The sequence below is a fragment of the Heteronotia binoei genome, chromosome 3 (genome assembly GCF_032191835.1).
Source record: "Heteronotia binoei isolate CCM8104 ecotype False Entrance Well chromosome 3, APGP_CSIRO_Hbin_v1, whole genome shotgun sequence".
NCBI classification, from domain to species: domain Eukaryota; kingdom Metazoa; phylum Chordata; class Lepidosauria; order Squamata; family Gekkonidae; genus Heteronotia; species Heteronotia binoei.
The window spans coordinates 59,949,391-59,970,703 of record NC_083225.1 but is presented as its reverse complement, the minus strand read 5'-3'; positions in this window follow the sequence as shown (position 1 = coordinate 59,970,703).

Here is a 21,313-nt window from a genome sequence, read left to right as displayed (position 1 = left end):
ATGTCACATTTATTTCTGGTAATGAGTTTTCTCCCATGGTCCAGCTAGCTGCTGGCAGACAAAAAGCTGAAAAAGCAGGAGAGTCCCCCATCCCCAGCTGGGAAATGGCAAAACCATTGTCCAGATCCCCCTCTGATCACTGTAAAATCAAAAGTTGATCACTTGATCACTAATTACAGTAGCCAGAGGGATCAGTTCTGGCTGATACCGCCTTCTTGTTGCAGATGCCATCCCATGCCATGCCAGATTCTGACCCTTAGCAGCCACTTGCACGAGGGACATGGAGATTGGTAGTAAAAACCCCTTCCATGAACTTTCTCAAATCTAGGAAGTATTCACTAGCCCATCATTTAAATAAATACTTTTAAAGTAAAATGATGTTTAACTAAACCACTCAGCCAGTTTCAATTTAAGGCTGAAGAACAATGCAATTATTTATTTGTAACTTCCGCAACATCTCTGTGTCGGCTAACAGACAATCCCTGTACCAGAGGAAGTGGTTTACTGTCCAAGCAAAGTGTCTGCTAAAGTGACTCACCCCAGATTCAGAAAGTATTTGAGTGAGCCCCAAAAGGAAAACTTGGCAGACAAACTACTTCACAAACAGTCCTGACAAAATGAGATATTTTGCATAATATACCTACTTGTTCCTGGAAAGGTTATTCCTCACTGTGAGGGCAACGTTCAGTGGAAAATGGTGACAGGCACATAGATTATGCACCTTATTAAGAAACTCTCAATTTCCAAATAACATTTAAAAAGAAAGAAAATCCATCATAAGGAAATTGTCTAGAAAGTGCAATCTAGTTATGACATGGTTTTCCTCCTCCTTTCTACATTTGTTTTAAAAGTTATGAAGTGATCTTTGTACTAATGCATGGCTTTCTTTGCTTTATAAGTGACATTATTCAAAGTTTCCCTGCCTTCAGAAGTGACTGTTATTTTTTTTCTTCTTTAGTTGTCTGGCTCCTGCAGTGGTATTCAAACACTGTGGTGTAAAAGAACAAAAGCCGGAACAACATGCTGGCACCAAAAACTGAAACGCATGGAGATGATAGGAAGATTTTTCGGAGACAAGCTCTGTTACACCTCTCTACAGCATACCTTTGTGTGGCAAAGGGAACAACGCAGTCTGCTAAATGGATCTGTCACTGTTTGAGTAAATAATTAGCTTCTTTTAAATTTTGAGCAAAGCCTCCCACGTTTATTGGAAAGAGGCAGGCAGAAGAAACTGCTGCTTCAAAATATACCTGATCTTTGGTATCTTCTGAGGCAACAAAGAAAAATAATGTTCTGTGCAAAATTCCCTTCCCACCCCGCATCAGGATACCAACATTTCATTGTAGTGCTGTGAAAAACAAGAAGGGATCAGCAGGAATCCTGATGGATTTATCTCTGGCAAGGAAGACAATACACAATTGTGATTTACAACTTCTGATTCAGACTAAGGAATTGAAAGGGCAATATTATTTCCATGAAGGTTATGAAATATATGGGGAGCAGTACTCCCTGGTACATGTGTTTTAGTACCAAGTTTTTTGTGCCTCAAGAGTACATCTCTGTATTCCCAGTTTTTACATACATGCTGCTGTTATTTTCTGCTCCTAACTTATGATGGAGTTTCTATTGTCCCTATTCACAGCAGAAACATCAGCCTGAAATTCAGTCATGTTCAAAGCTGCTTTGAACTGAAACTGTAAGGCTACATTTTGGCATTCTGTCTTCCTGGGCCCACCACATATTCCATATCAGCCTAATGCAGTGTGTCATTCTTGTGCATTACAAAAATAGTTTTGAGTCTGAACATGGAAGAAAAAAACAGCTGCTTTCATTCAGATGTCAATATGAATCCTACCTGCATTCAAACCTGTTTTTGATGGACAAGGCAGAATGTGAATGCTGAAAGGCAGTCTTTACATATTATGAAACCAATTCAGATGGAGGACGCCCAATCACCGCCTGTCACCACATTGTAATGCATATACTTAAACAACATGATCAAGATCCAAAACAGGCTTTGGAAACAGAGAAGGGGTTGTGTCTCAGTGGCAGAGCATCTGTTTTGAATGCAGAAGGCCCTAGGTTCAATCCCCAGCATTTTCAGCTTTAAAACTAATGTTGTATTTAATGACTTGCTTGTTTAAAAAATAACATATTTATGAGAAGGATCTTGATACTTATGAAATGAAGACAAGAGAATTATTGAATATTTGGAAACATAGTATGAAACTTTATTAAAATACCTGAAATTTGTTTTATTAAAAAATTCTTGTGTACATACAGTGTTTTGTTTTGGCTGTATTATACAGGTTCTAATCACTGCATTCCCTTTCTACTTTATACAAAAATTGGACCCAGTCATAAAACATGTGTAGACAATATGCATTACTGATTCCTGCTTCTCTTAATTTGAATTGGGAAAGGTACAGAATGGATAATTAGAGGAATGGAAAACATATTTATTTATTTATAAACCACCCTTCCCTGAGTACACAGGGCTCAGGATGGTGGACAACAAACAGTAAGAATATTCATAAAGAGTAAAACAATTTAAAGAAATAGATAAGTCTGCTGAAGGGTAACATTATCACACTGGTTTTCTGTGAAAGAGACTGTTTGTCTGAAGGTTCATAGAGTGTGTAAGTGTGACAGAAATCAAAACTGCAAGAGATAATCACAAGAATAAAAAGAGCAGTTACCAACAAAGGTTAGTCTCTACCTATGAGTATATATGCCCTTGTGGGATTGAATGGCTGGCTGGTTCTTCTTCTCCTTCTGTCAAATGAGACCTGGGCCTTTTCCAATCAGCAAGGTTTCATAACTGGATCAGTCAGACCATAATGGTGCACATTAGCTACAGCTAGTCTTCGTTACTTGTCCAAGTCCTTCCTCATCTCAGCACATACAGTGGTTGTCTCTCGCTTAATTCCTCTGTTCTTTGGAAGACTTGTCTATATTTCTTGCTTTTAGGGCTGGTCAAGCACCTGCCAGTTTAGCAAGCATTTTGTTTGCCAGTAATGAGGGAGAAGGAGATTTTTTTCAATGGACTGTTCATGAGCAGCTGGAACTTACTCGTCGGGTTATTTTTTAAATGTATTTATACAGAACATTATAGTGCAATCAGCAGCAATCAATTTCCCCTGCCCATACTATTCTCTCTTTTCCTCCTTCTAGCAGACCCCATCACCACACCTTTCTCATGCTCAGTTCATGCACACACATTTTTGCAAAGGCTGATGGGAGTTTGTTGCTGATGTTGCTCTGCACCCAATGAAAAGCAAGTAAGAATCACATTTACAGGACAGCATCAAACCTGTTTGGCAGCTGTTCAAGTCAGACAGGAACAAGATTACAAGACCTTAAATTCAGGCTTAGGCCTGATTGCAGTTCTTGAAAATTGCATGTTCTTCTGCTGAGCATGTTCAGCACAAAGTTCACAGCATTCCTACTTACTCCCTGGCCTCCACAATCCTTAACTTCTCACATGTATCACAGTTGAAATACATGAAGTCCAAAATGTGGAAACACTTAAGAACATAAGAGAAGCCATGTTGGATCAGGCCAACGGCCCATCAAGTCCAACACTCTGTGTCACACAATGGCAAAAAAATTTATATACACACATACACTGTGGCTAATAGCCACTGATGGACCTCTGCTCCATATTTTTATCTAAACCCTTCTTGAAGGTGGCTATACTTGTGGCCGCCACCACCTCCTGTGGCAGTGAATTCCACATGTTAATCACCCTTTGGGTGAAGAAGTACTTCCTTTTATCCGTTTTAACCTGTCCGCTCAGCAATTTCATTGAATGCCCACGAGTTCTTGTATTGTGAGAAAGGGAGAAAAGTACTTCTTTCTCTACTTTCTCCATCCCATGCATTATCTTGTAAACCTCTATCATGTCACCCCGCAGTCGACGTTTCTCCAAGCTAAAGAGTCCCAAGCGTTTCAACCTTTCTTCATAGGGAAAGTGCTCCAGCCCTTTAATCATTCTAGTTGCCCTTCTCTGGACTTTCTCCAATGCTATAATATCCTTTTTGAGGTGCGGCAACCAGAACTGCACACAGTACTCCAAATGAGATCGCACCATCGATTTATACAGGGGCATTATGATACTGGCTGATTTGTTTTCAATTCCCTTCCTAATAATTCCCAGCATGGCGTTGGCCTTTTTCATTGCAAACGCACGCTGTCTTGACATTTTCAGTGAGTTATCTACCACGACCCCAAGATCTCTCTCTTGGTCAGTCTCTGCCAGTTCACAACCCATCAACTTGTATTTGTAGCTGGGATTCTTGGCCCCAATGTGCATTACTTTGCACTTGGCCACATTGAACCGCATCTGCCACGTTGACGCCCACTCACCCAGCCTCAACAGATCCCTTTGGAGTTCCTCACAATCCTCTCTGGTTCTCACCACCCTGAACAATTTAGTGTCATCCGCAAACTTGTCCACTTCACTGCTCACTCCCAACTCTAAATCATTTATGAACAAGTTAAAGAGCATGGGACCCAGTACCGAGCCCTGCAGCACCCCACTGCTTACCGTCCTCCACTGCGAAGACTGCCCATTTAAACTCACTCTCTGCTTCCTATTACTCAGCCATTTTTTGATCCACAAGAGGACCTGTCCTTTTACTCCATGACTCTCAAGCTTTCTAAGGAGCCTTTGATGAGGAACTTTATCAAAAGCTTTCTGGAAGTCAAGGTAAACAACATCTATCGGGTCTCCTTTGTCCACATGTTTGTTCACCCCCTCAAAGAAATGTAACAGGTTAGTGAGGCAAGATCTTCTCTTGCAGAACCCATGCTGAGTCTTCCTCAATAACCCGTGTTCATCAATGTGCCTACTCATTCTGTCCTTGATAATGGTTTCTACCAACTTTCCCGGTATTGAAGTCAGACTGACTGGCCTGTAATTTCCCGGGTCTCCTCTGGAACCTTTTTTAAAGATGGGGGTGACATTTGCTACCTTCCAGTCCTCAGGAACGGAGGCAGATTTCAATGAAAGATTACAGATTTTCGTTAGAAGATCCACAAGTTCAACTTTGAGTTCTTTCAGAACTCTCGGATGTATGCCATCCGGACCCGGTGACTTATTAGTTTTTAATTTGTCTGTCAGTTGTAGGACCTCCTCTTTTGTCACCTCAATCTGACTCAGGTCTTTCAATACCCCTTCCAAAATTAGTGGTTCTGGGGCGGGCAAAAAGTTCTCATCTTCCACAGTGAAGACGGAGGCAAAAAATTCATTTAGCTTCTCCTGCAAAAGAACATATCCTGCAAAAAAGCACTTAGACACTGATTTTAAAAATCTTAAATTTACCAGTGCCAATATGACCACATCTAGGGGCTTTTCTGCATGTCCAATTACCCCTGATTTTCTTGGCAATTAATTGGAATTGATTTTGGCATGGTTCTTCCACACATCTGCCCTCCCTCTACATGTTAGAGGGATGTTAGCTTATTTTCTTCCAAATTTGGCTTAAATAATCAGGATTTTCATGGGAGCATGCTGTCAACATCAGTGGTGCCATCAGTGGTGTCACAGCACCCCACTTTTTAAAATAAAAGGTCCTAAAATACCAATATAGTGTTCTAATGATATTTAAGCAGGCTCTCTGAATTCTCAGGTTTCATTTTTTTAAAAAGTCTCTAGGACCTCCCATCATGGAGATATAAGGAAAAATGCATATCTCCATGAGGGAAGGGGATAAAAACTTCCTTATTTTTTTTTTAAATGAAAGCTGTAAATTCAGAGAGCTACTTAAACTGTCATTACAACACTATATCAATATTTTACAGCTTTTTAAAATATTGAAAACCGAATGAAAATGGAAACCACGTCTTTAGAGGGAGAAATAAAGAGACTGGTTTGATGATGGTGACAGTCCATTTGTTGAAATGTGGGCTGGAGATCATTGGAAAACCAACAGAAACATTAAGAACCAAAAAAAAGCAGGCTCAAAATAATCTTCCAGGAAAAGATCAAAGTAAAAGTGGTTTCAAAAGAATTGAGAAAAACGGGGAAAGCATACACCAAAAAGAATTAAGCAAAAACTAAGGGTGCAAAAATGTGTGTGGAAGTCAGGTGATAAACTGAAGCAGTATGGGGCCAGAACCAATTTGAGGGGGGGGGGATGTAAAAAAGCTCTAGTTTTTTTTTTGGGGGGGGGCATTTTTGTATTTATATGTGTATGTCTGAGCGTGTGTGCATTTGTGTGTGTATGTGTGCATGCACCTGGAAATCATGGTGTCTTCTGGTGACTGACCCCTACAGGGGGCCTGGAGGATATTCAGAGAGGTAGCTAAATAAATTCTGCTCCTATCCTTCTGATTTGGTATTTCAAGGAGGTTTCCCATCCAAGTACTTGTCTGAGTCAATGCTGCTTAGCTTCTGAGACCTGACGAGACTGGGCTTGCCTGGGCTATTGAGGTCATGGCCCAAAAGGCCTTCTACACCATATTTTTCTTCTTTAAAAAATTGGGGGTTCTGTCAACTTTTCACTGTCTGCTAGGGAACAGCCCCTGCACAAGAAAAACAATGATCATTTTGAAGCACATACTGATTTAGTAGATGAGAGCCATTTGTGGACCTAAAACAATTAGCTGCGCTGAATTCACAATGCAGCCAAGCCTTCATTTCCAGAAAGACTGTTAAGAGACAACCATAGCATTCAAAAGTCCTACTAGATTAGCACAAAAATTACTATATCTCTCAAGGATAATCTGTTGGATCCAGTCACTGCTTTGCTAACTTGGGAGCAAGAACTCTCTTCTGCTAAGCCTTTTTCTATTAAAGAAAGGGATTCTTTTGTTCCATTTTAGCAGCATTAACTCCTACCCACTGTAATTCATTCCACAAAATAACACTTCATAATTGTGTCTCAAATGTTCTCCCAGGCTGACTTCTGCAAATATCTTTTAATTCTAAATTGCCACATACATCTTAGCAGAAGCCTAACAGGAAAAAAATAGTTATCCATGAAATAGCACCCAAAATATCTAAATATTAAAACAACCCTTCAAAGCCATAAAGGACTGCTGTATAATTTCACAAAAGTAAATACATGTTCAACTAGCTCACAAGATAGCACTATATAATTCAACAAGTTTGGATTAGCCATTCTAACTTTTCATAAGAACATAAGAGAAGCCATGTTGCATCAGGCCAATGGCCCATCCAGTCTGTGTCACACTGGCTGAAAAAACTAGGTGGCATCAGGAGGTCTATCAGTGAGGGCAGGACACTAGAAGCCCTCCCACTGTTGTCTCCCCAAGCACCAAGAATAAAGAACATCACTTCCCCAGACAGAGAGTTCCAACAATATGCTGTGGCTAATAGCCACTGATGGACCTTTGCTCCATGTTTATCCAATCCCCTCTTGAAGCTGTCTTTGCTTGTAGCCGCCGCCACCTCCTGTGGCAGTGAATTCACCCTTTGGGTGAAGAAGTACTTGCTTTTATCTGTTCTAACCCAACTGTTCAACAATTTCATAGAGTGTCCACAAGTTCTTGTGTTGTGAGAAAGGGAGAAAAATACTTCTTTCTCTACCTTCTCTATCCCATGCATAATCTTGTAAACCTCTGTCATGTCACCCCTCAGTTGACGTTTCTCCAAGCTAAAGAGCCCCAAGCATTTTAACCTTTCTTCATAGGGAAGGTGTTTCAACCCTTTAATCATTCTAGTTGACCTTTTCTGGACTTTTCCCAATGCTATAATATCCTTTTTGTACACAGAATGTTTTGTACACAGTACTCCAAATGAGGCCACACCATCGATTTATACAAGGGCATTATGTTACTTGCTGATTTGTTTTCAATTCCCTTCCTAATAATTCCTAGCATAGTGTTAGTAGTCTTTTTTATTGCAGTCTCATGCTGTCTCAATATTTTCAGTGAGTTATCTTCCACGACCCCAAGACTCTTGGGTCAGTCTTCACCAGTTCACACTCCATCAATTTATATTTATAGATAGGATTTTGGGCTCAAATGTGCATTACTTTGCACTTGGCCATGTTGAACCTTATTTGCCACATTAATGCCCACTGGTCGAGTCTTGACAGATCCCTTTGGAGTGCCTCATAATCCTCTCTGGTTCTCACCACCCTGAACAATTTAGTGTCATCCACAGACTTAGTCACTTCACTGCTTACTCCCAACTCCAAATCATTAATGAACAAGTTAAAAAGCATCAGACCCAGTACTGAGCCCTACAGTATCCCACTGCTTACCACATTCCACTGTGAAAATTGCCCATTTATACTCACTCTGTTTCCTATTAATTAGCCAGTTGTTGCTCCACAAGAGGACTTGTCCTTGTACCCTACGACTGTTGAGCTTACTTAGGAGTCTTTGTTGAGGAACTTTATAACCTCCCTGTTTTCTCAGTCTCTTTTTGTATCTAGACCTCTTCAGCCATGCAAATTTATGATTAGTAGGTGCAAGGGAGTCTTTTTACAGCTAGAAATCATGAGAATTTTATCATTTCTTTGGTCTTTGGTAACTGAAGAGATAAAATGTGATTTAGTTATAAATGGATGTGGCCTTTTAGCTCCACTGTAAGACTACCAGACACAATGAAGAACTATTGATATCTCATTAAACAAACTGATGAAAACTAATTGCATAGCAACCTTATAAATATAAATGAAATGCTCCCTCTCCATTTAGTCCCTTCTCACTAGATGTTGCTATCAGTCAGAAGCTTACGATATGGAGGGTGATGTTCTAAAACAGCTCAAGCACTAATGGATAGAGATATCTCTGAAACGTTTGGCCAAAGACAACAGGAGCTTTTGCTATATCAGTGAACAAGACTTCATTTGTATCCTAGGAGGAACTAAGAGGTGGAGAAGGGAGGAAGAACCAGAAAAACCTTAACAACAGGAGTCTGAGATGTAAATGTAAAGTAAAGGGTAGCTGAATAACTCAGACTGACTTTGTCTTCTCCAGCACAGTTGCATTATTTTCTACATTTTCCTGCTTAAAGCAGTGTTGGGACTCCATGTTAAAATTCAGGTCAGCCACAAAGTATGCCAGTATAGTCATTATCAGTCTAACTTGTCTCAGATGGTTGTTGTGAAGATAGAATGAGGGAAAACTTCTGTCCACTGCTCTCCATTCTTTGAGGGAGGTAGGGTTGCCAAGTCCAATTTAAGAAATACCTGGGGACTTTGGGGGTGGAGCCAGGAGAGTTTGGGGGTGGAGCCAGGAGACGTTAGGGGTGGAGCCAGGAACAAGGGTATGACAAGCATAATTTAACTCCAAGGGAATTCTGGCCATCACATTTAAAGGGACAGCACACTTTTTCAATGCCTTCCTTCCATAGGAAATAATGAAGGATAGGGGCACCTTCTTTTGGGGCTCATAGAATTGGACCCCCTGGTCCAAGGTCCAAATTTGGAAAGTATTTTGGGGAGAGGTACTAGATGTTGTACTGAAAATTTGGTGCCTCTACCTAAAAAAACAGCCCCCCCCCCCAGAGCCCCAGATACCCGCATATCAATTCTCCATTATTTTCTATGGGAATAAATCTGCATAGGGAATTACAGAGTTCCCAGCAGACATTTCCCTCCCCTCCTCCCGCTTTCCAATGATCCTGAAGCGGGGGGAGGGCCTCCAAACCGGAGGATCTCCTGCCCCCACCTGGGGATTGGCAACCCTAGAGGGAGAGTGGGATTTTTTTTAAAGTAATATTATTTAAAGTCTCTTCTGCATGGATGATCTGCCCTGAGTTTAATGCTTTTGGGAAGCAGCTTTTTCCTGAATCCCCACAGCATTGGGGAAGTTTCCCTGACTTTTCCCTGATATTTCTCAAACCTGCTTTGCCCAGAAGTTTTGGGAAGGGTCACAGTAAAGCCTGGATTTGGCTGGGAGGCTGGGATATAAATCGAATAACCTAAACTAAACTGGATGGCTGCTGTGTTGTTAGGAAATTTTAAACTTTTCAGCCCATGAGGGATTAATTTTCTCTGACCCTGTCCTTGCAGCAGCCATTTTATTCCCCCCACCACTACCACCAAGGCCTTTGTATTTTTAAAAACATCAGCATTAGAATATAATTATGCTGACACAGGGCTTTTTTTTGTAGAACCCCCTGTTTCGTAGTTCTTTTAGGGCTTCTCGGTGGATTAGCTCGGCTGCGTTCAGCTGTTGCTGTGCAGCAAGCTGATTGAGTGAAGGTCAGGGACGCTTCGGCTGGGCGGACTCAGGGCGTCAGAGGGCTCGGCATTGGATAGTGGAGCGGCGGCAGCATCTTGTTGCGGTGGACAGTCGAGTAGCTGGGGGTTTTGCGGCGGCTGCTCACCCCCCCTCCCTTTGCGAGCAGTTGGGCCCTGCCGGGAGGGAGAGCTGCAGCTGGTTGTTCCGCTGGGGGCTTGGTCAGGGCAGCCGCGGCAGTTCCTACCCCCCCTTCTTTCTTTTCCCACGCGGTGGGGCCCTGTCGGTGGGGAGAGCGGTGGCTGCGTGCTTGGTGAGAAAAAGTGGGGTTGTTTTGGATGGCTGCGGTTGTTCCTTACCCCCCCCCCCACACACAACACTTCCATCCCTTCAGCCTTGGGGAGGAGGGGTGGCAGAAGTGATTTGTGAGTCCTTGGCCTGACCTGGATGGTCCAAGCTAGCCCAGTGGTCAGCTCCTGGATGTTAAGCAGTGTCAGCCCTGGTTGGTATTGGAGGGGAGACCACCTGTGAAGTCCAAGTTCATGACACAGAGGCGGGCAATTGCAAAGCACCTCTGAACATCTTGTGGGGGTGCCTCCCTGTGGGGGTGGGACAATTTTGTGACCAACTCTGTTAGCGGGGAGTGACATTGGCTCAGGGGTGGAGCACCTGCTTGGTAAGGGCAGGTAATAGGTTATTCTTTCATTCCCAGTCACCGGGGTCCAAGAAGGCAGGCATTGCAGAGCTGGGCGGCAGTTGTAACAAGGGCTATGGGGCCTAAGAAGGGACAGGGCCCTTCAAAGGGAAAACAGCCAGCTAAGAAGCCGGTGAAGAGGTCCATTCTGGCGGAGTCGCCAGTGGAGGACTGGGATGATGCCAGTACGCGTCAAGCTATACTGGACAGCTTGGCGGCTTTGGAGAGCGAAAGAGGGGTGGCAGGTCCTTCCCGTAGAGTTACGGGGCTCACGGGTACTGGCAGGGCAGCCACTATTGCCTTTCAGAAGGAGGTTCTCACTCGTCTCTCTGCCTTACAGGGTGGTGAAGACTGCAGTGAGCCGGACTTGGTGACTTCGAAGGAGGAGCACAGGCGGGAGCCCGAGGAGGTTGCAGTGGTTCCACAGGACCAGGAAGGTAGGTCACCGGCTCAACCTCGGGGGATGGTGTAGCCATGGGGCCCTTGGGGCCCAATCACTGGACCCGGTGCGGGCACACCTGGGCCGCCACATTCGACTGGTTCCCCGTATGTAGCCAGTGGCCTGTCTATGAGCCAGCAGTCGCTGGCTGGGTGACCATCTATTTTGCCTTCCTCATCAGGAGAAGTAGGGACCTGGTCTCCTTGGTCCTCCTCACCATCATCGGCGGGACAGCCTGGTGCTGTGGAGGGTGTGACGAATCCTATAGCCGGGGGCGTCCTTCCTTGGGGAGGTCAAATAGCTTCTCCGTCAACTATTCCTTGGTCTCCACAGCAGTGGGGGAGTTGGGGGTTTCTACCACACCCCTCGGTTCCATACAGTTCAGTTCCTTTTCATGCTATCCCATTTGGAGATCCGGCTATGCCTCTGGGCGACCACCTTACAGCAGCAACTAGGGAGAAGATCTTGAAAGGCGAATATGTTGACGTATTCAGTTTGCTATATAGGGAGTTAGAGAAGAAGCCCAAGGAGGAGATGGATGAGAAAGACAAAGAAAAGCTTAGGAAGAGAAAGGTAGACAGGTCTTGGTTTAACTGGTTGCTGGGGTTCTTAATTTATGCAGGCATAATTGCTAGGGCGCAGCCTTGGAGGGCGGCCCCTCTTTTCCAATATTGCGATATCATTTATCGTGCTTATACTGATTTTGTGGGCAGAGCGTGGCTTCAATACGATGAAGCTTTCCGTATGAGGCCGGCTGTTAACCCTGGGCTACTGTGGGACCAGATTAAGCAGCAGCTCTGGCTGCAGTTTATGGCCCCTGCAAAACCCAATCTGGGCGACCGATCAGACAGTGGTCATCTGGTGCAAAAAACAGCTCATCCTGCTGGTACCCGCGTTACCACGGGGCAGTCGGTTCAACCTCGGCTGCTTTGCTGGGAGTTTACCTCCCAAGGGGCGTGTGCCAGAAAAGCCTGCAGATATAAGCATGAATGTCCACTGTGCGGGGGCCCCCATGCCTTTATGGCATGCAATAGGTCCAAGCCAAAAGGGGGCTTCAAGCAGCCGGGAGGCTCCAATCAGCCACCTGGAAAAGGGTCCCAGTCCCATCAGAATGACGGTTCTTAGGAAGTTGTTACAAAACTATCCGCGTTTGGAGGATAGGCGGTTTTTGTTTACAGGGTTTCAATGGGGATTTAGGATCCCTTACCAGGGTCCGCGGAGCCCGTTTTTGTGTTCCAATTTGAAATCCGTAAAAGGGTTGGAGCAGATGGTGCAGAACAAAATTAGGAAGGAATGTGCGGAAAGCCGAGTCTTAGGTCCCTTCCCGGAGCCTCCGGTGCCTAACTTACAGGTCTCCCCTTTAGGAGTGGTGCCAAAAAAGGCTGCGGGGGAGTACCAGTTGATTCACCATCTATCATACCCGAGGGGCCAGTCTGTCAATGATGCCATCCCGGGGGAGTTGTGTTCCATTAGGTATACGTCCTTTGATCGGGCAGTGTGAATCGTGCGTCACTGTGGGGTAGGTGCGGAGCTTGCGAAATGTGACATTAAGTCAGCCTTTCGGTTGCTGCCCATGCACCTGGACGATTTCGAGTTGTTGGGTTTTCGTTTTGAAGGGTATTTTTATATGGACCGGGCTCTCCCCATGGGATGTTCAGTGTCTTGCGCCGCCTTTGAGCGGTTTAGCATGTTCTTAGAGTGGGTGTTACAGTTTAGGACAGGTGTGCGTGACACGGCGCATTACCTAGATGATTTTCTTTTTGTAGGCCTTGCGGGCCCCGGACAATGCGCTTATTTGCTCAGGTCCTTTGAGAGGTTAGCAGCTGAGCTGGGCGTCCCGTTGGCAGTCGAAAAGACGGAGGGTCCCTCAACTGTTTTGACGTTTTTGGGGATAGAGCTAGATACCGTACAGCAGTCTTCACAGTTACCGCTGGATAAGTTGCAGATCTTGTGTGAAAAAGTTGCTGAAGTGAAAGGAAAATGGAAAGTTTCGCTGCTGGAGCTTCAACAACTAGTTGGCCGCCTGAATTTTGCGTGTAAGGTGGTAGCGCCTGGCAGGGCATTTTTGCGACAGTTCTGTGAAGGCATGACAGCTTTGCGCTCGCCCCATCATGTTACCCACGTTACTAGGGGTATGCGCAGTGACCTGGAGGTTTGGGAAACCTTTTTGAAGGACTTCAATGGGACATCTTTTTGGCGGGAGGTAATGCTGATGGAGGCCAAGTTGCAGATTGTATTGGATGCTGCAGGTACCACCAGTTTCGGTGTGTATTTTAGGGGACAGTGGTGCATGAAACCCTGGCCGGCTGAGTGGTTGGGCTCTGATTTGATTCGTAATTTGGCCTTTTTGGAGTTCTTCCCTATCATGGTTGCTGTTTTCATTTGGGGGCACTCCCTTGCCAACCATACTATGCACTTCTGGTGCGTCAACCAGGTCTCCCCCAGTTATGAGTTTAGTCAGGGTTTTCACGCTACGCTGCCTTGAGTTGAATGTCATGTTTGCAGCCCGGCATGTACCGGGCTCCAGTAACGGTGTGGCGGACGCCCTGTCCCACCAACAGATGGTGCGGTTCCGGCAGCTTGCCCCAGAGGCCGACCGTTGTCCAGTGCATATGCCGGCAGAGCTGTGGCGAATTGGAGAGATGAAGTGAGCCGGGCCATTCAACTTGCAATAGCACCTAGCACAAGGAGGTCGTATGACCGTATGACTGGGCTCGCCCTGTTTTCATGTTGAGGAGGTGGTCGGTGTTATGACCCCTGACTTAACCTAACCCCATATTCCCATTGCCGTTAGGTTTAAATAAAGTGGCCCTTTATCCCATATTGTTGTCTGTCTCATTATTCCAAATGGGGGGGGGGCAATGGAAAGGGTATAGAGTGGAAGCAACCTTTGGAAGAAATGCAGTTGTACAGAAAGAAACAGATCTGAATTCAAGAGGTAAATGGAAGAATATGTTTGGTGCAGGAGGAAGAGGTGACAAGCACCATGATCCATGAATGCTTAGTCAAGTTTCACCAGTTCACCTGGGGGTTCGTTGGTGAGGTACTGTGTGTTGCTACCAATAAATTCTTAGGGTGAATATTTCACAATGGCTTCAAGGGATGATGAATTCTGTGATCACAATATTGAATGGGCAACTATGTTCATATGAAAGGAGTAGTGATTCAGGGAACCCATAAAACAGTAAATTCTTCTAAGCACAATATTTTGCACTGGCTGCTTTAGAAATTTAGCTCCCAAACAGCATTTGCTGCATCTTTCTACAAACTATGTTCTTATCTGATTGGTATTCTGCTCATGTTTTCCCCCAAGCAATCCTTTCACTTTAAGGACCTGCACCCACTACTTCTGGCAGCTAGTTTAGCCTTACAACTGTTTATGCTCTGACCTTAAAAAAGCTATTTATTCTTTTGCCTTTTGAACTGCCCTAGAATACACACACACACTTTTTATTTGATTCACTATGAAACTTGTATGAATGTCGTATTATGGCCAGTCCCAATATGCAGTTGTTTTTTCCCCCTTGTCCTGCTTTTATGTTTGGCATAAATAATCAGAGGGAAAGAATCCCTGCAGCTATGAAGGAAGAAGTGGATATGGGATGAATGCAAATGACTTGCTGACTGCCAGTTTCCATTGGCAAAGGCAAGACATACAGCTTTTCTAACAGCGTACTGTTGGTTTTGAGGAAAGAAACCTGTATATCAGAATATAACCAATCTACTGTCTCAAAATTCTGAACCTGTATAAGGACCCTGATTGCTTGGAAAGGTAGCATAAATATGCTTAAAATAAATAGTTAAAAAGAAAATCCTTTAAGTTTTAACTTTCTGCCTACCAGCCTGCAGTTGGATAATTACTGTCTTGTGACATAACATGCATATCCCAAATTTTGGGTTTGAGGAATGATTCATGACTCCCCCCACCCTAAAGTATGTTTTTCAGTGTTTGTACACACATATGATATGCCCATCTACATACCCATTTGCTCTCTGTTAGGCAAAACCAACAATATGCAGAGAATTTCTGCTACAGTCCATTCAGTCTCTTCAATAAGGAAACAAGAGATGGTCCCAGAGGCCTTTGAGACATTGCAGAGGGACTCTGAGGGAATGTGCCATTCCCTAGTGAAAGAGGTGCCTGGGGGAAGCAGCTGAGCATGACTTTTGTTGTGTCTTGCATTTCAGTCCTGAAGTTACAACACAGTGAACGCTACAGAGGTGACCAGTGGAAGTCCACTGGTCCCCGGATGTAGCTTGAAAATATGCTCCGCCAATCAAGATCTGTGGCGGGAAGTTTAACTGGCCAGGATTGGACCTGGCCAGACTGAGGGTTGTTCCGGGGTATGTATATAATCGGGACCCAGCCCACGTTTCCTTGCCTTGTGATGCACTCGCTAATAAAGCATGTTGCCTTCAACACGTCTCGTCACTCAGTACATTACAGCTTTCTTGTTCATGCACGTGAGAAAGCCAAACTCCACGACATCCTCCAGGCTCCCTTCCTACCAGGAAATGGGACATTACTCCAGAGAGGCTCCTGTGACACTGTAATTGCCTCTGTCTGGGCTGATCTTCTATTTGCTGGTATGAGGGATGGGTAAAGCATTTCATGCTACTGATTAAACTCCCTGCCTGTCCCTAGACCTTAGCAGGTGCCTCACCATATTGACTCCTGGTACAAATTCTGGAATAAAATTGCTGTTAGTAGAATTAAGAGTTCTTGACTCCTAGAAAGGCATATTCTTTTTCACTCACTTAACATCTCCATCTGCTTTCAGCTCAGAGAGAGAAAAAATTCAATAGTGAAATTTCAGTACATTGAAGGAGACAGTTGCTGCAGGGAAATTAGGCTTTTCTTGGAATATGCTAACTCACTTTTCTGGCTGATATTAACTGCAACTCATGACAGACAATTCTCAAACTAGAAGGTCTAAGAAAGAGACACCCCCACAGGTTCTTTTAGGAGCTGTGCCTTAAGGTTGAAATTATACTTTCTGGTTGGTTGGCTACCTGATTTATGACTTTATCTTTTCTGGTTGGAATCACACATTGATTGGAAGAAGATATTCCACTCATAATGTACCACAGAATAAACCCTTATGGGGAAAGACACAGGCCATATTTAGGCTCCTTATAACCAGGGATGCAATTCCACTGCAGCAGGAGGGAAGAGGCAAGAAAGATGGAAGTTTGGATCCCACCAAAACTAATTACATTATTTGGCTGAAAACCCTTTGATTAGAATTACTAAACTTTGCACCTCTTTTAACCCGGAAAGCCTCATTTCACTTTCACAAAACCTATGATTCTATAATAAATCTTGAGTGTTCCCATCTATATAGTAACTTGAAGCCTTTGTCCGAGAGCTCCTGAGAGCCACAATGTTTTCACAGCATATTTGGGCCAATATACAGAAATATTTGTCCCTTTTCACAGCATATTTGGGCCAATATACAGAAAGGCACACACAAGACACTTCATTAGACCATGGTGCAGTAATACATCTGCCACTGTTCTCAAGCAATACCTAGCCTGGATGTCTGGGTTCGTGGCCTTTCAGTTTTGTACTTCTCCCCTTATTGACCCAGCTATTTCCTTCACATTGTTGCAAATAGATTTTTACAGGGCTTTTTTGCTAGGAAAAAGTCCAGCAGGAACTCATTTGCATATTAGGCCACACCTTCTGATGGCACCATTGTTTCACAAAGCGATTTTTGTTTTTAAAAAGCCCAGCTGGAACTCATTTGCATATTAGGCCACACCCCCTGATGCCAAGCCCGCCAGAACTGTGTTCCTGTGTGTTCCCTCTCAAAAAAAGCCCTGGATTTTTAAAAGCTAAACGATCATATATACACACTATGTATATATGCACATATATACATACCATGTATGTACATGGTAACATCATCCTAGGTTTGCAGAAAAAATTGAAATCTAAAAAAAATACATTGGAGGGAGATAAAACACGCAGAATAGTAGAAGTAACAACTGCAACTTTAGGAAATGGATACCCTCTCTAAGGTTATTGTTGGGGTTGCTAGGCAATCACAACAGTACTGCTAACCTTCAAGCCTTGTTTTCAGTCAGTAAAAAAATGCAGGAGGGGGCAGGACCCTTCCTTGGGCTGTTTTGGCCTTTGAGGGAGGATTAGGGTTGCCAAGCCCCCATTGCCTCCAGTACCATAGCGTTTCCCTTCCAAATTGCTAGAGTGGCCAGCACATGACATCGCCGGCATGAGGACATCACTTGTGATATCATCATGCTGGCAACTTCGGAAGAGGATTCCCCCACCTGCCCAATGCGGGTCAGTGGGTTGGGAAACTCCCGAGTGGGAGAACTCCCACCCGGCCCGGGAGCTTGGCAGTCCTAAGGAGGATTCATCAGGGTCAGGCCTGCCAGGAACAACCAGGTGATTTGATAGCACACAGCTTGCATGACTAACATAAGACTGGCAGCTCATCACTGATCAACAGCAACCACCCCATAAAAAACCAGTGTTGTGCAGGAGTCCCAGTTTCATACCACCATTATGATGAGGAAGCACACTGGGTGACCTTGGAACAGTTACATATTCTCAGCCTAACCTCCTTCACAGGATTGTTGTGAGGATAAAATGAAGAGGAGAATGATGAATGTTGCTCTGGGTCCCAGTTGTGGAGAAAGGTGGTTTATAAATGAAGAAAACAAATAATAAATATATCTGAAGATTGGTGGCAGATGTGTGGGAAGGAGAGAAGACAGCAGGCAAAGGAGAGGATATGGGGCTGTCAGGAGGAAGGAAAAAGAGAATAGTGTGGAAAGTGAGGGAAAGTGAGGTCTTTGTAGATTCCTCATCACACATCTGGACCCAGCACCTGGCATCATGCAACTCTGCCCAGACTGGAGAAGAGCACTGCACAAATGTGCCATAATTTTCCCAGTTACAGCCTTCCTGAAAGGAGGGGAGGAAAGCTGAAGAAAGATGAATGGATGAAGGTAAGTTGTCTAGTGGGTGGGAAGGAGAGAAGGAAGCCGGAAAGGTGGAGAGGCTTTCAGGAAAGGGAAAGAAAAATAATGCAGGAGGGAAAAATTGCCCCCATAAGGTCCTTGCAAGTCTCTTGTTTAGGTCCTTTTCCCACATGGTCATATAATCTTTAGGTTCTTTCCATTCATATTCGTATCAGGTAGCCTGTACAATTTAAAAAGAACAAGATTGCATCTTTGAAACAGTAGTTTCTGTTTCTAAGTTTTCAAAATTATGGTTTTGGCTGACTAGAAAGTTGCCACCAATTAACTGGGATGTTTTCCTTTTCTTTAAGTTAATTATTTCAAATAAAATCACTTATAAAATCTGCAGATGGCAGATGCCATCCACAGCAATCATTCACTATTATCTCACATATCAGGGAAGGAATGAAGACATAAATTCATATGAAATAAGTAAAGTCTTTTTTCTTCAAAAGTGTTTTATCTATCAATTAAAACTCTAACAATTAATCAAATAAGATTTCTTTAATCAGGTGACAGAATTTTTGACTTTTATTGATGGTTCTGGCTCTCAGTAGGCTTACATTTGTGCCAGATTGGAGATCTAACTTGTGTAGTGAACAGCAATATCAAGTGACAAATCTATGAGTTGTACACCAGGAGGGTCTCACCAGCCAAGACATGAGTTCCTTAGCCAGGGCTTCTAGAGTTTCCTACAGTTATCAGGAATGTGGAGGGGGGGGACTGCTTATAATTGGAATTGTGGCATGAAGAGACAAGAGTTCCCCCTCATGCCATTTTCCTGCCTGCGAAGTCTTTAGGGACCACTGTAGGCACGGGCAATGGAACAAAAATATGGGGACCCATGTGTTTCTCTGTAGGGGCAAATGACATTCCTAGAGACATTTCATGTCAGAAAAACAAGACAGGAAGAAGGCTTCCTTTTGTGTTTTGACTCCAATGAGAATTGGGCCTATGAAGCCTGATTTTTTTTTAACAGCTCACTGGGATCACAGAACTCCCAACATCTCATCCAGTTGGGCACTGATATCTGGTGTGGGGGGAAGGGAAGCAGTAGCCACTGCCTTGCTGAGGAAATAAGGAGGTGGTAGGATACAGTGAGAGATGGAAGGCAGCATGATATAGCTGGAGTTTGTCAGATTTAAGAAATTTAGCAGGGTCAGTACTTGGAAGGGAGACCTCCAAGGAAGACTCTGCAGAGGGAGGCACTGGTAAACTGCCTCTTCTTCTTACTTGCCTCAAAATAAAAATAAAAAACCCCACCAAGGGTCACCATAAGTCAGCTGCAACCTGATGACACTTACACACATACATACACACTTACAGAGAAGATACACTCTGGGCTTTTTTTGAGCAGCAATGTACAGGAACACAATTCTGGCTGGCTTGGTGTCAGGGGGTGTAACCTAGGCTTGCCAATCCCCAGGTCCCAATGGGAGTTCTCCTGCTTTCCCAGGCTCCTTCCTGCCCCCAGTCAGCTGGCCAGTGGGGGGAAGCTCCACCCCCACAGCCACCATGTGACTTTCCACCTCCGGAGGCTTCAGTCTCCGATTGGAAAGGCTTCCTCTTGGGATGGTGGGTCTGTGTTACTTTGAAGTTGGCAGCAACTCATGAGTAGAGATGCCAATCCCTCACTTCAGAGTCGTCAGAAGGGGGTGGAGGGAGGGAAGGAAATGTCTGCTGGGCACTTCATTATTCCCTATGTGGAGATCGATTCTCATAAAGTATAATGGGGAATTGATCTGGAGGTATCGGGGGCTCTGGGGGGCTGTTTTTTAGGTAGAGGCACCAAATTTTCAGTATAGCATCTAGTGCCTTTCCTCAAAATACTCCCAAAGTTTCAAAACGATTGGACCAGGGGGTCCAATTCTATAAGCCCCAAAATATCTTTCATTATTTCCTATGGAAGGAAGGCATTTAAAAAGGTTACTGTCCCTTTAAATGTGATGGCCAGAACTCCCTTGGAGTTCAATTATGCTTGTCACACCCTTGCTCCTGGCTCCGCCCCAATGTCTCCTGGCTCCACCCCCAAAGTCCCCAGATATTTCTTGAATTGGACTTGGCAACCCTAGTGTAATCTACTATGCAAATGAGTCCCTGCTGGGCTTTTTATACAAAAAAAAGCCCTGGATACACAGAAGAACATTCAACACAGTTTTCTGTACCACTGAAACGTATTACTGAGTATAATACAAGAGCAAGCATCCCTTGGATGAAGCTGGCAGCTGGCATATACTGAGTCAGACCACAAGCCTATCAAGGTCAGAAATAGCTACACTTACTTATTGAAGACCACAGCTTGCTGGATCATTCAAATCATGACCCATGTCACTACTTCACTGACATTCAGTCAGAAGGTGAGATTCAAGTGAGCAAGGCCGCAGATGATAATTAGGCCCCTGATAGCATTCTTCCCAAAAGAGCATTCAAAGTATTTAGCACAAGATTCTCATCAAGGCTAAATTGTCTTTCAGGAATTTGTAAGAAGATTTGGTTTGTTCAGATTGTATCTAAAGTTGTTACATTCCTGGTGCTGTACCATGCATGTGGAATGCACGCATAAACTATTTCTTCTCAAAGGGATGTGCATTTTCTACGTCAGTATATGTGTACCAAATCACAGGTTAATCCTGAATCTGGCACATGTGTTCAGAAGATAGCATATACAAGTATCATCTCTTTCTGAAGAAGCAACTTTGCATATCAAGAGGATTGCATGTATTTTGTTTGTCTCATACATGGCACCAAATATAACAACTAAAAAGGGTTAATGTCATGTTCAAATGTAACCAGGGTTGCCAGCACACCACTGGGGGTGGGGAATCTGTCAAGCAGGCGGATTCAATGACGAGTCAAAGTTGATACAAAGACTACGTTTATTGATAAACTGCTACTTTGGCTCAAGCCTTAGCTCGAGAAGAATGAAACCAATACATTGATACACAAGTTTTAAGATACACTTTAAAGGGATTCCTACGGGGAGGGGAAGCAGGGGAGCATTCACACATGAAGTATCAAAACTACATACA